The following is a 15,838-nucleotide window of genomic DNA, read 5'->3' as shown; positions in this document are numbered from 1 at the left end:
CCCCAATTTGCCTACCAATTGCCCAGCCTACCAACACCGGCACTGCGTCAAAAATGTAAGCAGGAGACACCCCAAGTCACGACTTCATTCCTCTCACGTGTGCTATGAGGCGAGCTCCAAATCAATCAGAAACCCAAGACTTGGCTGTGGACAGGACAGACCGAGTGAGAATTTCACTCTTTTCCAATCCACCTTCCTCTCCGGTCCACGTTTCAAGCGGGTTACAGAGGAAACGAGGACCGCTCCAGGATCGGAGTCGCTCTTTGTCTGGGTATGGGAGCAAAGCTTTCTTGTCAGTTGTGCCTTGCGTGCCGTGATCGTATAGTGGTCAGTACTCTGCGTTGTGGCCGCAGCAACCCCGGTTCGAATCCGGGTCACGGCAGTTGAACAAACGAGTCGCAGAAAGCATTTTCAAGCGAGTGATATCGAAATAAGTCTATTTAACTCAGACCTATGCTAAAATTGCATCCTCATCAAGTTGCAATCTCGTTCAGCCGATGCCCCTTTTGCGGAGAGCGCGTGTTAACACTGGGCTGTACGGCACGGGCCCTTTTGGCTCCAGTTCAATTCATCAGATTCAAAGCAGCGCATGCCGTTTCATCTGAAACGTGCTCCAGTCTCGTTTGCGATGATCACACCACTTTCTTTGTGATCCAAGAACAGAGCATTGCAAAAAAGGAAAAATATATACATATTTATTTAAATAGAATACAAAATTTACATGGGAAGAACTGCGAGCGCCAGAGTGTAAGGAAGTATATTAGCCGATCTCATCAAGTCGTACGTTTTATGGACATCGCATCTCTGACCGTTGATTGTGTGCTGCTGTGTGTGTGGTGTTTCCTATGTCACCCGGACCCTTTCCGTTTCTTTATGTGCCTTGCTTGCAGATACTTGCCATGCTCCCTGGACGGGAACCGCCGTGTCGTGGTTGTCTCTTCTCATGCTGTAGGATGCGATTTGATCCAGGGATTTCAGGGCTGGGGATGGTTAGGCTCTCTGCTATGGTACTGAAAGGAGCCCTAAGCAGCATTATTCTGGAGCGATTATTGGCTTTGATTACGTGAGAGCCACCTGTACGCTTTGATTGAAAACACAGCCTGGAACAAAACATGGGCAAGTCAAGGAGTACACCTGTGTTGTGCGAGTGACCTCGAACTAGCTTTCCCATACCAGGAGTCGAACCCGGGCCGCCTGGGTGAAAACCAGGAATCCTAACCGCTAGACCATATGGGATTAATAAACCGGAGGTCAATTACGATGATGCTGTGACTTTCAATCACAGTCCATTAGTCGAGAGGAGGCTGTCTGGATGTTTTATATTTTTTCTTCTCTTTCATATAATTAGACAATTGCAAACAATCGGATCCTTTGCTGACCATCATAAACTAGCTTCTCACTGAATCGCATGGTGTGTCATCTCAACTGAAGGCAAGGACGCTAAGACTGCCACGAGTACGTGTTTCAAGATGCCCCAATTTGCCTACCAATTGCCCAGCCTACCAACACCGGCACTGCGTCAAAAATGTAAGCAGGAGACACCCCAAGTCACGACTTCATTCCTCTCACGTGTGCTATGAGGCGAGCTCCAAATCAATCAGAAACCCAAGACTTGGCTGTGACAGGACAGACCGAGTGAGAATTTCACTCTTTTCCAATCCACCTTCCTCTCCGGTCCACGTTTCAAGCGGGTTACAGAGGAAACGAGGACCGCTCCAGGATCGGAGTCGCTCTTTGTCTGGGTATGGGAGCAAAGCTTCCCTGTCAGTTGTGCTTTGCGTGCCGTGATCGTATAGTGGTCAGTACTCTGCGTTGTGGCCGCAGCAACCCCGGTTCGAATCCGGGTCACGGCAGTTGAACAAACGGTTCGTAGAATGCATTTTGAAGCGAGTGATATCGAAATAAGTCTATTTAACTCACACCTATGCTAAAATTGCGTCCTCATCAAGTTGCAATCTCGTTCAGCCGAAGTCCCTTTTGCGGAGAGCGCGTGCTAACACTGGGCTGTACGGCACGGGCTCTTTTGGCTCCAGTTCAATTCATCAGATTCAAAGCAGCGCATGCCGTTTCATCTGAAACGTGCTCCAGTCTCGTTTGCGATGATCACACCACTTTCTTTGGGATCCAAGAACAGAGCATTGCAAAAAAGGAAAAATATATACATATTTATATAAATAGAATACAAAATTTACATGGGAAGAACTGCGAGCGCCAGAGTGTAAGGAAGTATATTAGCCGATCTCATCAAGTCGTACGTTTTATGGACATCGCATCTCTGACCGTTGATTGTGTGCTGCTGTGTTGTGTGGTGTTTCCTATGTCACCCGGACCCTTTCCGTTTCTTTATGTGCCTTGCTTGCAGATACTTGCCATGCTCCCTGGACGGGAACCGCCGTGTCGTGGTTGTCTCTTCTCATGCTGTAGGATGCGATTTGATCCAGGGATTTCAGGGCTGGGGATGGTTAGGCTCTCTGCTATGGTACTGAAAGGAGCCCCAAGCTGCATTATTCTGGAGCGATTATTGGCTTTGATTACGTGAGAGCCACCTGTACGCTTTGATTGAAAACACAGCCTGGAACAAAACTTGGGCAAGTCGAGGAGTACACCTGTGTTGTGCGAGTGAGCTCGAACTAGCTTTCCCATACCGGGAGTCGAACCCGGGCCGCCTGGGTGAAAACCAGGAATCCTAACCGCTAGACCATATGGGATTAATAAACCGGAGGTCAATTACGATGATGCTGTGACTTTCAATCACAGTCCATTAGTCGAGAGGAGGCTGTCTGGATGTTTTATATTTTTTCTTCTCTTTCATATAATTAGACAATTGCAAACAATCGGATCCTTTGCTGACCATCATAAACTAGCTTCTCACTGAATCGCATGGTGTGTCATCTCAGCTGAAGGCAAGGACGCTAAGACTGCCACGAGTACGTGTTTCAAGATGCCCCAATTTGCCTACCAATTGCCCAGCATACCAACACCGGCACTGCGTCAAAAATGTAAGCAGGAGACACCCCAAGTCACGACTTCATTCCTCTCACGTGTGCTATGAGGCGAGCTCCAAATCAATCAGAAACCCAAGACTTGGCTGTGGACAGGACAGACCGAGTGAGAATTTCACTCTTTTCCAATCCACCTTCCTCTCCGGTCCACGTTTCAAGCGGGTTACAGAGGAAACGAGGAGCGCTCCAGGATCGGAGTCGCTCTTTGTCTGGTATGGGAGCAAAGCTTCCCTGTCAGTTGTGCCTTGCGTGCCGTGATCGTATAGTGGTCAGTACTCTGCGTTGTGGCCGCAGCAACCCCGGTTCGAATCCGGGTCACGGCAGTTGAACAAATGAGTCGCAGAATGCATTTTCAAGCGAGTGATATCGAAATAAGTCTATTTAACTCACACCTATGCTAAAATTGCGTCCTCATCAAGTTGCAATCTCGTTCAGCCGATGCCCCTTTTGCGGAGAGCGCATGCTACACTGGGCTGTACGGCACGGGCTCTTTTGGCTCCAGTTCAATTCATCAGATTCAAAGCAGCGCATGCCGTTTCATCTGAAACGTGCTCCAGTCTCGTTTGCGATGATCACACCACTTTCTTTGGGATCCAAGAACAGAGCATTGCAACAAAGGAAAAATATATACATATTTATATAAATAGAATACAAAATTTACATGGGAAGAACTGCGAGCGCCAGAGTGTAAGGAAGTATATTAGCCGATCTCATCAAGTCGTACGTTTTATGGACATCGCATCTCTGACCGTTGATTGTGTGCTGCTGTGTTGTGTGGTGTTTCCTATGTCACCCGGACCCTTTCCGTTTCTTTATGTGCCTTGCTTGCAGATACTTGCCATGCTCCTGGACGGGAACCGCCGTGTCGTGGTTGTCTCTTCTCATGCTGTAGGATGCGATTTGATCCAGGGATTTCAGGGCTGGGGATGGTTAGGCTCTCTGCTATGGTACTGAAAGGAGCCCCAAGCAGCATTATTCTGGAGCGATTATTGGCTTTGATTACGTGAGAGCCACCTGTACGCTTTGATTGAAAACACAGCCTGGAACAAAACATGGGCAAGTCGAGGAGTACACCTGTGTTGTGCGAGTGAGCTCGAACTAGCTTTCCCATACCGGGAGTCAAACCCGGGCCGCCTGGGTGAAAACCAGGAATCCTAACCGCTAGACCATATGGGATTAATAAACCAGAGGTCAATTACGATGATGCTGTGACTTTCAATCACAGTCCATTAGTCGCGAGGAGGCTGTCTGGATGTTTTATATTTTTCTTCTCTTTCATATAATTAGACAATTGCAAACAATCGGATCCTTTGCTGACCATCATAAACTAGCTTCTCACTGAATCGCATGGTGTGTCATCTCAGCTGAAGGCAAGGACGCTAAGACTGCCACGAGTAGGTGTTTCAAGATGCCCCAATTTGCCTACCAATTGCCCAGCATACCAACACCGGCACTGCGTCAAAAATGTAAGCAGGAGACACCCCAAGTCACGACTTCATTCCTCTCACGTGTGCTATGAGGCGAGCTCCAAATCAATCAGAAACCCAAGACTTGTCTGTGGACAGGACAGACCGAGTGAGAATTTCACTCTTTTCCAATCCACCTTCCTCTCCGGTCCACGTTTCAAGCGGGTTACAGAGGAAACGAGGACCGCTCCAGGAGCGGAGTCGCTCTTTGTCTGGGCATGGGAGCAAAGCTTCCCTGTCAGATGTGCTTTGCATGCCGTGATCGTATAGTCGTCAGTACTCTGCGTTGTGGCCGCAGCAACCCCGGTTCGAATCCGGGTCACGGCAGTTGAACAAACGAGTCGCAGAATGCATTTTCAAGCGAGTGATATCGAAATAAGTCTATTTAACTCAGACCTATGCTAAAATTGCGTTCTCATCAAGTTGCAATCTCGTTCAGCCGATGCCCCTTTTGCGGAGAGCGCGTGTTAACACTGGGCTGTACGGCACAGTCCCTTTTGGCTCCAGTTCAATTCATCAGATTCAAAGCAGCGCATGCCGTTTCATCTGAAACGTGCTCCAGTCTCGTTTGCGATGATCACACCAGTTTCTTTGGGATCCAAGAACAGAACATTGCAAAAAAGGAAAAATATATACATATTTATATAAATATAATACAAAATTACATGGGAAGAACTGCGAGCGCCAGAGTGTAAGGAAGTATATTAGCCGATCTCATCAAGTCGTACATTTTATGGACATCGCATCTCTGACCGTAGATTGTGTGCTGCTGTGTTGTGTGGTGTTTCCTATGTCACTCGGACCCTTTCCGTTTCTTTATGTGCCTTGCTTGCAGATACTTGCCATGCTCCCTGGACGGGAACCGCCGTGTCGTGGTTGTCTCTTCTCATGCTGTAGGATGCGATTTGATCCAGGGATTTCAGGGCTGGGGATGGTTAGGCTCTCTGCTATGGTACTGAAAGGAGCCCCAAGCAGCATTATTCTGGAGCGATTATTGGCTTTGATTACGTGAGAGCCACCTGTACGCTTTAAATGAAAACACAGCCTGGAACAAAACATGGGCAAGTCGAGGAGTACACCTGTGTTGTGCGAGTGAGCTCGAACTAGCTTTCCCATACCGGGAGTCGAACCCGGGCCGTCTGGGTGAAAACCAGGAATCCTAACTGCTAGACCATATGGGATTAATAAACCAGAGGTCAATTACGATGATGCTGTGACTTTCAATCACAGTCCATTAGTCGAGAGGAGGCTGTCTGGATGTTTTATATTTTTTCTTCTCTTTCATATAATTAGACAATTGCAAACAATCGGATCCTTTGCTGACCATCATAAACTAGCTTCTCACTGAATCGCATGGTGTGTCATCTCAGCTGAAGGCAAGGACGCTAAGACTGCCACGAGTAGGTGTTTCAAGATGCCCCAATTTGCCTACCAATTGCCCAGCATACCAACACCGGCACTGCGTCAAAGATGTAAGCAGGAGACACCCCAAGTCACGACTTCATTCCTCTCACGTGTGCTATGAGGCGAGCTCCAAATCAATCAGAAACCCAAGACTTGGTTGGCTGTGGACAGGACAGATCGAGTGACAATTTCACTCTTTTCCAATCCACCTTCCTCTCCGGTCCACGTTTCAAGCGGGTTACAGAGGAAACGAGGAGCGCTCCAGGATCGGCGTCGCTCTTTGTCTGGGTATGGGAGCAAAGCTTCCCTGTCAGTTGTGCCTTGCGTGCCGTGATCGTATAGTGGTCAGTACTCTGCGTTGTGGCCGCAGCAACCCCGGTTCGAATCCGGGTCACGGCAGTTGAACAAACGGTTCGTAGAATGCATTTTGAAGCGAGTGATATCGAAATAAGTCTATTTAACTCACACCTATGCTAAAATTGAGTCCTCATCAAGTTGCAATCACGTTCAGCCGATGCCCCTTTTGCGGAGAGCGCGTGCTAACACTGGGCTGTACGGCACGGGCTCTTTGGCTCCAGTTCAATTCATCAGATTCAAAGCAGCGCATGCCGTTTCATCTGAAACGTGCTCCAGTCTCGTTTGCGATGATCACACCACTTGCTTTGGGATCCAAGAACAGAGCATTGCAAAAAAGGAAAAATATATACATATTTATATAAATATAATACAAAATTTACATGGGAAGAACTGCGAGCGCCAGAGTGTAAGGAAGTATATTAGCCGATCTCATCAAGTCGTACATTTTATGGACATCGCATCTCTGACCGTTGATTGTGTGCTGCTGTGTTGTGTGGTGTTTCCTATGTCACCCGGACCCTTTCCATTTCTTTATGTGCCTTGCTTGCAGATACTTGCCATGCTCCCTGGACGGGAACCGCCGTGTCGTGGTTGTCTCTTCTCATGCTGTAGGATGCGATTTGATCCAGGGATTTCAGGGCTGGGGATGGTTAGGCTCTCTGCTATGGTACTGAAAGGAGCCCCAAGCAGCATTATTCTGGAGTGATTATTGGCTTTGATTACGTGAGAGCCACCTGTACGCTTTAAATGAAAACACAGCCTGGAACAAAATATGGGCAAGTCGAGGAGTACAACTGTGTTGTGCGAGTGAGCTTGAGCTACCTTTCCCATACCGGGAGTCGAACCCGGGCCGCCTGGGTGAAAACCAGGAATCCTAACCGCTAGACCATATGGGATTAATAAACCGGAGGTCAATTACGATGATGCTGTGACTTTCAATCACAGTCCATTAGTCGCGAGGAGGCTGTCTGGATGTTTTATATTTTTTCTTCTCTTTCATATAATTAGACAATTGCAAACAATCGGATCCTTTGCTGACCATCATAAACTAGCTTCTCACTGAATCGCATGGTGTGTCATCTCAGCTGAAGGCAAGGACGCTAAGACTGCCACGAGTAGGTGTTTCAAGATGCCCCAATTTGCCTACCAATTGCCCAGCATACCAACACCGGCACTGCGTCAAAAATGTAAGCAGGAGACACCCCAAGTCACGACTTCATTCCTCTGACGTGTGCTATGAGGCGAGCTCCAAATCAATCAGAAACCCAAGACTTGGCTGTGGACAGGACAGACCGAGTGAGAATTTCACTCTTTTCCAATCCACCTTCCTCTCCGGTCCACGTTTCAAGCGGGTTACAGAGGAAACGAGGAGCGCTCCAGGATCGGAGTCGCTCTTTGTCTGGGTATGGGAGCAAAGCTTCCCTGTCAGTTGTGCTTTGCGTGCCGTGATCGTATAGTGGTCAGTACTCTGCGTTGTGGCCGCAGCAACCCCGGTTCGAATCTGGGTCACGGCAGTTGAACAAACGAGTCGCAGAATGCATTTTCAAGCGAGTGATATCGAAATAAGTCTATTTAACTCACACCTATGCTAAAATTGCGTCCTCATCAAGTTGCAATCTCGTTCAGCCGAAGTCCCTTTTGCGGAGAGCGCGTGCTAACACTGGGCTGTACGGCACGGGCTCTTTTGGCTCCAGTTCAATTCATCAGATTCAAAGCAGCGCATGCCGTTTCATCTGAAACGTGCTCCAGTCTCCTTTGCGATGATCACACCACTTTCTTTGGGATCCAAGAACAGAGCATTGCAAAAAAGGAAAAATATATACATATTTATATAAATATAATACAAAATTTACATGGGAAGAACTGCGAGCGCCAGAGTGTAAGGAAGTATATTAGCCGATCTCATCAAGTCGTACGTTTTATGGACATCGCATCTCTGACCGTTGATTGTGTGCTGCTGTGTTGTGTGGTGTTTCCTATGTCACCCGGACCCTTTCCGTTTCTTTATGTGCCTTGCTTGCAGATACTTGCCATGCTCCCTGGACGGGAACCGCCGTGTCGTGGTTGTCTCTTCTCATGCTGTAGGATGCGAATTGATCCAGGGACTTCAGGGCTGCGGATGGTTAGGCTCTCTGCTATGGTACTGAAAGGAGCCCCAAGCTGCATTATTCTGGAGCGATTATTGGCTTTGATTACGTGAGAGCCACCTGTACGCTTTGATTGAAAACACAGCCTGGAAGAAAACTTGGGCAAGTCGAGGAGTACAATACACCTGTGTTATGTGAGTGAGCTTGAACTAGCTTTCCCATACCGGGAGTCGACCCCGGGCCGCCTGGGTGAAAACCAGGAATCCTAACCGCTAGACAATATGGGATTAATAAACCGGAGGTCAATTACGATGATGCTGTGACTTTCAATCACAGTCCATTAGTCGCGATGAGGCTGTCTGGATGTTTTATATTTTTTCTTCTCTTTCATATAATTAGACAATTGCAAACAATCGGATCCTTTGCTGACCATCATAAACTAGCTTCTCACTGAATCGCATGGTGTGTCATCTCAGCTGAAGGCAAGGACGCTAAGACTTCCACAAGTACGTGTTTCAAGATGCCCCAATTTGCCTACCAATTGCCCAGCCTACCAAAACCGGCACTGCGTCAAAGATGTAAGCAGGAGACACCCCAAGTCACGACTTCATTCCTCTCACTTATGCTATGAGGCGAGCTCCAAATCAATCAGAAACCGAAGACTTGGCTGTGGACAGGACAGACCGAGTGAGAATTTCACTCTTTTCCAATCCACCTTCCTCTCCGGTCCACGTTTCAAGCGGGTTACAGAGGAAACGAGGAGCGCTCCAGGATCGGAGTCGCTCTTTGTCTGGGTATTGGAGCAAAGCTTCCCTCTCAGTTGTGCTTTGCGTGCCGTGATCGTATAGTGGTCAGTACTCTGCGTTGTGGCCGCAGCAACTCCGGTTCGAATCCGGGTCACGGTAGTTGAACAAACGGTTCGTAGAATGCATTTTGAAGCGAGTGATATCGAAATAAGTCTATTTAACTCACACCTATGCTAAAATTGCGTCCTCATAAAGTTGCAATCACGTTCAGCCGATGCCCCTTTTGCGGAGAGCGCGTGCTAACACTGGGCTGTACGGCACGGGCTCTTTTGGCTCCAGTTCAATTCATCAGATTCAAAGCAGCGCATGCCGTTTCATCTGAAACGTGCTCCAGTCTCGTTTGCGATGATCACACCACTTTCTTTGGGATCCAAGAACAGAGCATTGCAAAAAAGGAAAAATATATACATATTTATATAAATATAATACAAAATTTACATGGGAAGAACTGCGAGCGCCAGAGTGTAAGGAAGTATATTAGCCGATCTCATCAAGTCGTACGTTTTATGGACATCGCATCTCTGACCGTTGATTGTGTGCTGCTGTGTTGTGTGGTGTTTCCTATGTCACCCGGACCCTTTCCGTTTCTTTATGTGCCTTGCTTGCAGATACTTGCCATGCTCCCTGGACGGGAACCGCCGTGTCGTGGTTGTCTCTTCTCATGCTGTAGGATGCGATTTGATCCAGGGACTTCAGGGCTGGGGATGGTTAGGCTCTCTGCTATGGTACTGAAAGGAGCCCCAAGCAGCATTATTCTGGAGCGATTATTGGCTTTGATTACGTGAGAGCCACCTGTACGCTTTAAATGAAAACACAGCCTGGAAGAAAACTTGGACAAGTCGAGGAGTACAGTACACCTGTGTTATGTGAGCGAGCTCGAACTAGCTTTCCCATACCAGGAGTCGAACCCGGGCCGCCTGGGTGAAAACCAGGAATCCTAACCGCTAGACCATATGGGATTAATAAACCGGAGGTCAATTACGATGATGCTGTGACTTTCAATCACAGTCCATTAGTCGCGAGGAGGCTGTCTGGATGTTTTATATTTTTTCTTCTCTTTCATATAATTAGACAATTGCAAACAATCGGATCCTTTGCTGACCATCATAAACTAGCTTCTCACTGAATCGCATGGTGTGTCATCTCAGCTGAAGGCAAGGACGCTAAGACTGCCACGAGTAGGTGTTTCAAGATGCCCCAATTTGCCTACCAATTGCCCAGCATACCAACACCGGCAGTGCGTCAAAAATGTAAGCAGGAGACACCCCAAGTCACGACTTCATTCCTCTCACGTGTGCTATGAGGCGAGCTCCAAATCAATCAGAAACCCAAGACTTGGCTGTGGACAGGACAGACCGAGTGAGAATTTCACTCTTTTCCAATCCACCTTCCTCTCCGGTCCACGTTTCAAGCGGGTTACAGAGGAAACGAGGACCGCTCCAGGATCGGAGTTGCTCTTTGTCTGGGTATGGGAGCAAAGCTTCCCTGTCAGTTGTGCTTTGCGTGCCGTGATCGTATAGTGGTCAGTACTCTGCGTTGTGGCCGCAGCAACCCCGGTTCGAATCCGGGTCACGGCAGTTGAACAAACGGTTCGTAGAATGCATTTTCAAGCGAGTGATATCGAAATAAGTCTATTTAACTCACACCTATGCTAAAATTGCGTCCTCATCAAGTTGCAATCACGTTCAGCCGATGCCCCTTTTGCGGAGAGCGCATGCTAACACTGGGCTGTACGGCACGGGCTCTTTTGGCTCCAGTTCAATTCATCAGATTCAAAGCAGCGCATGCCGTTTCATCTGAAACGTGCTCCAGTCTCGTTTGCGATGATCACACCACTTTCTTTGGGATCCAAGAACAGAGCATTGCAAAAAAGGAAAAATATATACATATTTATATAAATAGAATACATAATTTACATGGGAAGAACTGCGAGCGCCAGAGTGTAAGGAAGTATATTAGCCGATCTCATCAAGTCGTACGTTTTATGGACATCGCATCTCTGACCGTTGATTGTGTGCTGCTGTGTTGTGTGGTGTTTCCTATGTCACCCGGACCCTTTCCGTTTCTTTATGTGCCTTGCTTGCAGATACTTGCCATGCTCCCTGGACGGGAACCGCCGTGTCGTGGTTGTCTCTTCTCATGCTGTAGGATGCGATTTGATCCAGGGATTTCAGGGCTGGGGATGGTTAGGCTCTCTGCTATGGTACTGAAAGGAGCCCCAAGCAGCATTATTCTGGAGCGATTATTGGCTTTGATTACGTGAGAGCCACCTGTACGCTTTAAATGAAAACACAGCCTGGAACAAAACATGGGCAAGTCGAGGAGTACACCTGTGTTGTGCGAGTGAGCTCGAACTAGCTTTCCCATACCGGGAGTCGAACCCGGGCCGCCTGGGTGAAAACCAGGAATCCTAACCGCTAGACCATATGGGATTAATAAACCGGAGGTCAATTACGATGATGCTGTGACTTTCAATCACAGTCCATTAGTCGAGAGGAGGCTGTCTGGATGTTTTATATTTTTTCTTCTCTTTCATATAATCCCAGAGCATTGCAAACAATCGGATCCTTTGCTGACCATCATAAACTAGCTTCTCACTGAATCGCATGGTGTGTCATCTCAGCTGAAGGCAAGGACGCTAAGACTGCCACGAGTAGGTGTTTCAAGATGCCCCAATTTGCCTACCAATTGCCCAGCATACCAACACCGGCACTGCGTCAAAAATGTAAGCAGGAGACACCCCAAGTCACGACTTCATTCCTCTCACGTGTGCTATGAGGCGAGCTCCAAATCAATCAGAAACCCAAGACTTGGCTGTGGACAGGACAGACCGAGTGAGAATTTCACTCTTTTCCAATCCACCTTCCTCTCCGGTCCACGTTTCAAGCGGGTTACAGAGGAAACGAAGAGCGCTCCAGGATCGGAGTCGCTCTTTGTCTGGGTATGGGAGCAAAGTTTCCCTGTCAGTTGTGCTTTGCGTGCCGTGATCGTATAGTGGTCAGTACTCTGTGTTGTGGCAGCAGCAATCCCGGTTCGAATACGGGTCACGGCAGTTGAACAAAGGGTTCGTAGAATGCATTTTGAAGCGAGTGATATCGAAATAAGTCTATTTAACTCACACCTATGCTAAAATTGCGTCCTCATCAAGTTGCAATCTCGTTCAGCCGAAGCCCCTTTTGCGGAGAGCGCGTGCTAACACTGGGCTGTACGGCACGGGCTCTTTTGGCTCCAGTTCAATTCATCAGATTCAAAGAAGCGCATGCCGTTTTATTTGAAACGTGCTCCAGTCTCGTTTGCGATGATCACACCACTTTCTTTGGAATCCAAGAACAGAGCATTGCATAAAAGGAAAAATATATACATATTTATATAAATAGAATACAAAATTTACATGGGAAGAACTGCGAGCGCCAGAGTGTAAGGAAGTATATTAGCCGAACTCATCAAGTCGTTCGTTTTATGGACATCGCATCTCTGACGGTTGATTGTGTGCTGCTGTGTTGTTTCCTATGTTGCCTGGACCCTTTCCGTTTCTTTATGTGCCTTGCTTGCAGATACTTGCCATGCTCCCTGGACGGGAACCGCCGTGTCGTGGTTGTGTCTTCTCATGCTGTAGGATGCGAAATGATCCAGGCACTTCAGGGCTGGGGATGGTTAGGCTCTCTGCTATGGTACTGAAAGGAGCCCCAAGCAGCATTATTCTGGAGCGATTATTGGCTTTGATTACGTGAGAGCCACCTGTACGCTTTGATTGAAAACACAGCCTGGAAGAAAACTTGGGCAAGTCGTGGAGTACAGTACACCTGTGTTATGTGAGTGAGCTCGAACTAGCTTTCCCATACCGGGAGTCGAACCCGGGCCGCCTGGATGAAAACCAGATATCCTAACCGCTAGACCATATGGGATTAATAAACCGGTGGTCAATTACGATGATGCTGTGACTTTCAATCACAGTCCATTAGTCGCGAGGAGGCTGTCTGGATGTTTTTATATTTTTTCTTCTCTTTCATATAATTAGACAATTGCAAACAATCGGATCCTTTGCTGACCATCATAAACTAGCTTCTCACTGAATCGCATGGTGTGTCATCTCAGCTGAAGGCAAGGACGCTAAGACTGCCACGAGTAGGTGTTTCAAGATGCCCCAATTTGCCTACCAATTGCCCAGCATACCAACACCGGCACTGCGTCAAAAATGTAAGCAGGAGACACCCCAAGTCACGACTTCATTCCTCTCACGTGTGCTATGAGGCGAGCTCCAAATCAATCAGAAACCCAAGACTTGGCTTTGGACAGGACAGACCGAGTGACAATTTCACTCTTTCCCAATCCACCTTCCTCTCCGGTCCACGTTTCAAGCGGGTTACAGAGGAAACGAGGAGCGCTCCAGGATCGGAGTCGCTCTTTGTCTGGGTATGGGAGCAAAGCTTCCCTGTCAGTTGTGCTTTGCGTGCCGTGATCGTGTAGAGGTCAGTACTCTGCGTTGTGGCCGCAATAACCCCGGTTCGAATCTGGGTCACGGCAGTTGATCAAACGGTTCGTAGAATGCATTTTGAAGCGAATGATATCGAAATAAGTCTATTTAACTCACACCTATGCTAAAATTGCGTCCTCATCAAGTTGCAATCACGTTCAGCCGATGCCCCTTTTGCGGAGAGCGCGTGTTAACACTGGGCTGTACGGCACGGGCCCTTTTGGCTCCAGTTCAATTCATCAGATTCAAAGCAGCGCATGCCGTTTCATCTGAAACGTGCTCCAGTCTCCTTTGCGATGATCACACCACTTTCTTTGGGATCCAAGAACAGAGCATTGCAAAAAAGGAAAAATATATACATATTTATATAAATAGAATACAAAATTTACATGGGAAGAACTGCGAGCGCCAGAGTGTAAGGAAGTATATTAGCCGATCTCATCAAGTCGTTCGTTTTATGGACATCGCATCTCTGACGGTTGATTGTGTGCTGCTGTGTTGTGTGGTGTTTCCTATGTCACCCGGACCCTTTCCGTTTCTTTATGTGCCTTGCTTGCAGATACTTGCCATGCTCCCTGGACGGGAACCGCCGTGTCGTGGTTGTCTCTTCTCATGCTGTAGGATGCGAATTGATCCAGGGACTTCAGGGCTGGGGATGGTTAGGCTCTCTGCTATGGTACTGAAAGGAGCCCCAAGCAGCATTATTCTGGAGCGATTATTGGCTTTGATTACGTGAGAGCCACCTGTACGCTTTGATTGAAAACACAGCCTGGAAGAAAACTTGGGCAAGTCGAGGAGTACAGTACACCTGTGTTATGTGAGCGAGCTCGAACTAGCTTTCCCATACCGGGAGTCGACCCCGGGCCGCCTGGGTGAAAACCAGGAATCCTAACCGCTAGACAATATGGGATTAATAAACCGGAGGTCAATTACGATGATGCTGTGACTTTCAATCACAGTCCATTAGTCGCGAGGAGGCTGTCTGGATGTTTTATATTTTTTCTTCTCTTTCATATAATCCCAGAGCATTGCAAACAATCGGATTCTTTGCTGACCATCATAAACTAGCTTCTCACTGAATCGCATGGTGTGTCATCTCAGCTGAAGGCAAGGACGCTAAGACTGCCATGAGTACGTGTTTCAAGATGCCCCAATTTGCCTACCAATTGCCCAGCATACCAACACCGGCACTGCGTCAAAAATGTAAGCAGGAGACACCCCGAGTCACGACTTCATTCCTCTCACGTGTGCTATGAGGCGAGCTCCAAATCAATCAGAAACCCAAGACTTGGCTGTGGACAGGACAGACCGAGTGAGAATTTCACTCTTTTCCAATCCACCTTCCTCTCCGGTCCACGTTTCAAGCGGGTTACAGAGGAAACGAGGAGCGCTCCAGGATCGGAGTCGCTCTTTGTCTGTGTATGGGAGCAAGGTTTCCTTGTCAGTTGTGCCTTGCGTGCCGTGATCGTATAGTGGTCAGTACTCTGAGTTGTGGCCGCAGCAACGCCGGTTCGAATCCGGGTCACAGCAGTTGAACAAACGGTTCGTAGAATGCATTTTGAAGCGAGTGATATCGAAATAAGTCTATTTAACTCACACCTATGCTAAAATTGCGTCCTCATCAAGTTGCAATCACGTTCAGCCGATGCCCCTTTTGCGGAGAGCGCGTGCTAACACTGGGCTGTACGGCACGGGCTCTTTTGGCTCCAGTACAATTCATCAGATTCAAAGCAGCGCATGCCGTTTCATCTGAAACGTGCTCCAGTCTCGTTTGCGATGATCACACCACTTTCTTTGGGATCCAAGAACAGAGCATTGCAAAAAAGGAAAAATATATACATATTTATATAAATAGAATACAAAATTTACATGGGAAGAACTGCGAGCGCCAGAGTGTTAGGAAGTATATTAGCCGATCTCATCAAGTCGTACGTTTTATGGACATCGCATCTCTGACCGTTGATTGTGTGCTGCTGTGTTGTGTGGTGTTTCCTATGTCACCCGGACCCTTTCCGTTTCTTTATGTGCCTTGCTTGCAGATACTTGCCATGCTCCCTGGACGGGATCCGCCGTGTCGTGGTTGTCTCTTCTCATGCTGTAGGATGCGATTTGATCCAGGGATTTCAGGGCTGGGGATGGTTAGGCTCTCTGCTATGGTACTGAAAGGAGCCCCAAACTGCATTATTCTGGAGCGATTATTGGCTTTGATTACGTGAGAGCCACCTGTACGCTTTGATTGAAA

The 15,838-nt window shown here is 47.8% G+C and overlaps 13 non-coding genes across 13 annotated transcripts; 5 read left to right on the top strand and 8 right to left on the bottom strand.

Annotated features, from left to right (window-relative positions):
- Nucleotides 1–310: 310 nt before the first annotated feature.
- On the top strand, nucleotides 311–382 carry trnah-gug (transfer RNA histidin (anticodon GUG)). The gene has a single exon. It is a non-coding gene; the product is annotated as a tRNA-His (tRNA).
- Nucleotides 383–1,164: 782 nt separating this feature from the next.
- Nucleotides 1,165–1,236, bottom strand: trnae-uuc (transfer RNA glutamic acid (anticodon UUC)). Its single transcript has one exon. It is a non-coding gene; the product is annotated as a tRNA-Glu (tRNA).
- A 545-nt stretch (nucleotides 1,237–1,781) lies between these two features.
- Nucleotides 1,782–1,853, top strand: trnah-gug (transfer RNA histidin (anticodon GUG)). The gene has a single exon. It is a non-coding gene; the product is annotated as a tRNA-His (tRNA).
- Nucleotides 1,854–2,636: 783 nt separating this feature from the next.
- trnae-uuc (transfer RNA glutamic acid (anticodon UUC)) lies at nucleotides 2,637–2,708 on the bottom strand. The gene has a single exon. It is a non-coding gene; the product is annotated as a tRNA-Glu (tRNA).
- A 545-nt stretch (nucleotides 2,709–3,253) lies between these two features.
- trnah-gug (transfer RNA histidin (anticodon GUG)) lies at nucleotides 3,254–3,325 on the top strand. The gene has a single exon. It is a non-coding gene; the product is annotated as a tRNA-His (tRNA).
- A 781-nt stretch (nucleotides 3,326–4,106) lies between these two features.
- On the bottom strand, nucleotides 4,107–4,178 carry trnae-uuc (transfer RNA glutamic acid (anticodon UUC)). The gene has a single exon. It is a non-coding gene; the product is annotated as a tRNA-Glu (tRNA).
- Nucleotides 4,179–5,577: 1,399 nt separating this feature from the next.
- On the bottom strand, nucleotides 5,578–5,649 carry trnae-uuc (transfer RNA glutamic acid (anticodon UUC)). Its single transcript has one exon. It is a non-coding gene; the product is annotated as a tRNA-Glu (tRNA).
- Nucleotides 5,650–6,199: 550 nt separating this feature from the next.
- On the top strand, nucleotides 6,200–6,271 carry trnah-gug (transfer RNA histidin (anticodon GUG)). The gene has a single exon. It is a non-coding gene; the product is annotated as a tRNA-His (tRNA).
- Nucleotides 6,272–7,053: 782 nt separating this feature from the next.
- trnae-uuc (transfer RNA glutamic acid (anticodon UUC)) lies at nucleotides 7,054–7,125 on the bottom strand. The gene has a single exon. It is a non-coding gene; the product is annotated as a tRNA-Glu (tRNA).
- A 2,884-nt stretch (nucleotides 7,126–10,009) lies between these two features.
- trnae-uuc (transfer RNA glutamic acid (anticodon UUC)) lies at nucleotides 10,010–10,081 on the bottom strand. Its single transcript has one exon. It is a non-coding gene; the product is annotated as a tRNA-Glu (tRNA).
- A 546-nt stretch (nucleotides 10,082–10,627) lies between these two features.
- trnah-gug (transfer RNA histidin (anticodon GUG)) lies at nucleotides 10,628–10,699 on the top strand. Its single transcript has one exon. It is a non-coding gene; the product is annotated as a tRNA-His (tRNA).
- Nucleotides 10,700–11,482: 783 nt separating this feature from the next.
- On the bottom strand, nucleotides 11,483–11,554 carry trnae-uuc (transfer RNA glutamic acid (anticodon UUC)). Its single transcript has one exon. It is a non-coding gene; the product is annotated as a tRNA-Glu (tRNA).
- Nucleotides 11,555–12,955: 1,401 nt separating this feature from the next.
- Nucleotides 12,956–13,027, bottom strand: trnae-uuc (transfer RNA glutamic acid (anticodon UUC)). The gene has a single exon. It is a non-coding gene; the product is annotated as a tRNA-Glu (tRNA).
- Between the last annotated feature and the right edge of the window lie 2,811 nt (nucleotides 13,028–15,838).

This window comes from Erpetoichthys calabaricus, chromosome 10 (genome assembly GCF_900747795.2).
Source record: "Erpetoichthys calabaricus chromosome 10, fErpCal1.3, whole genome shotgun sequence".
Taxonomy (NCBI): Eukaryota; Metazoa; Chordata; class Cladistia; order Polypteriformes; family Polypteridae; genus Erpetoichthys; species Erpetoichthys calabaricus.
The sequence above is the reverse complement of the archived record's forward strand: the minus strand, read 5'-3'. Positions and strand labels throughout refer to the sequence as shown.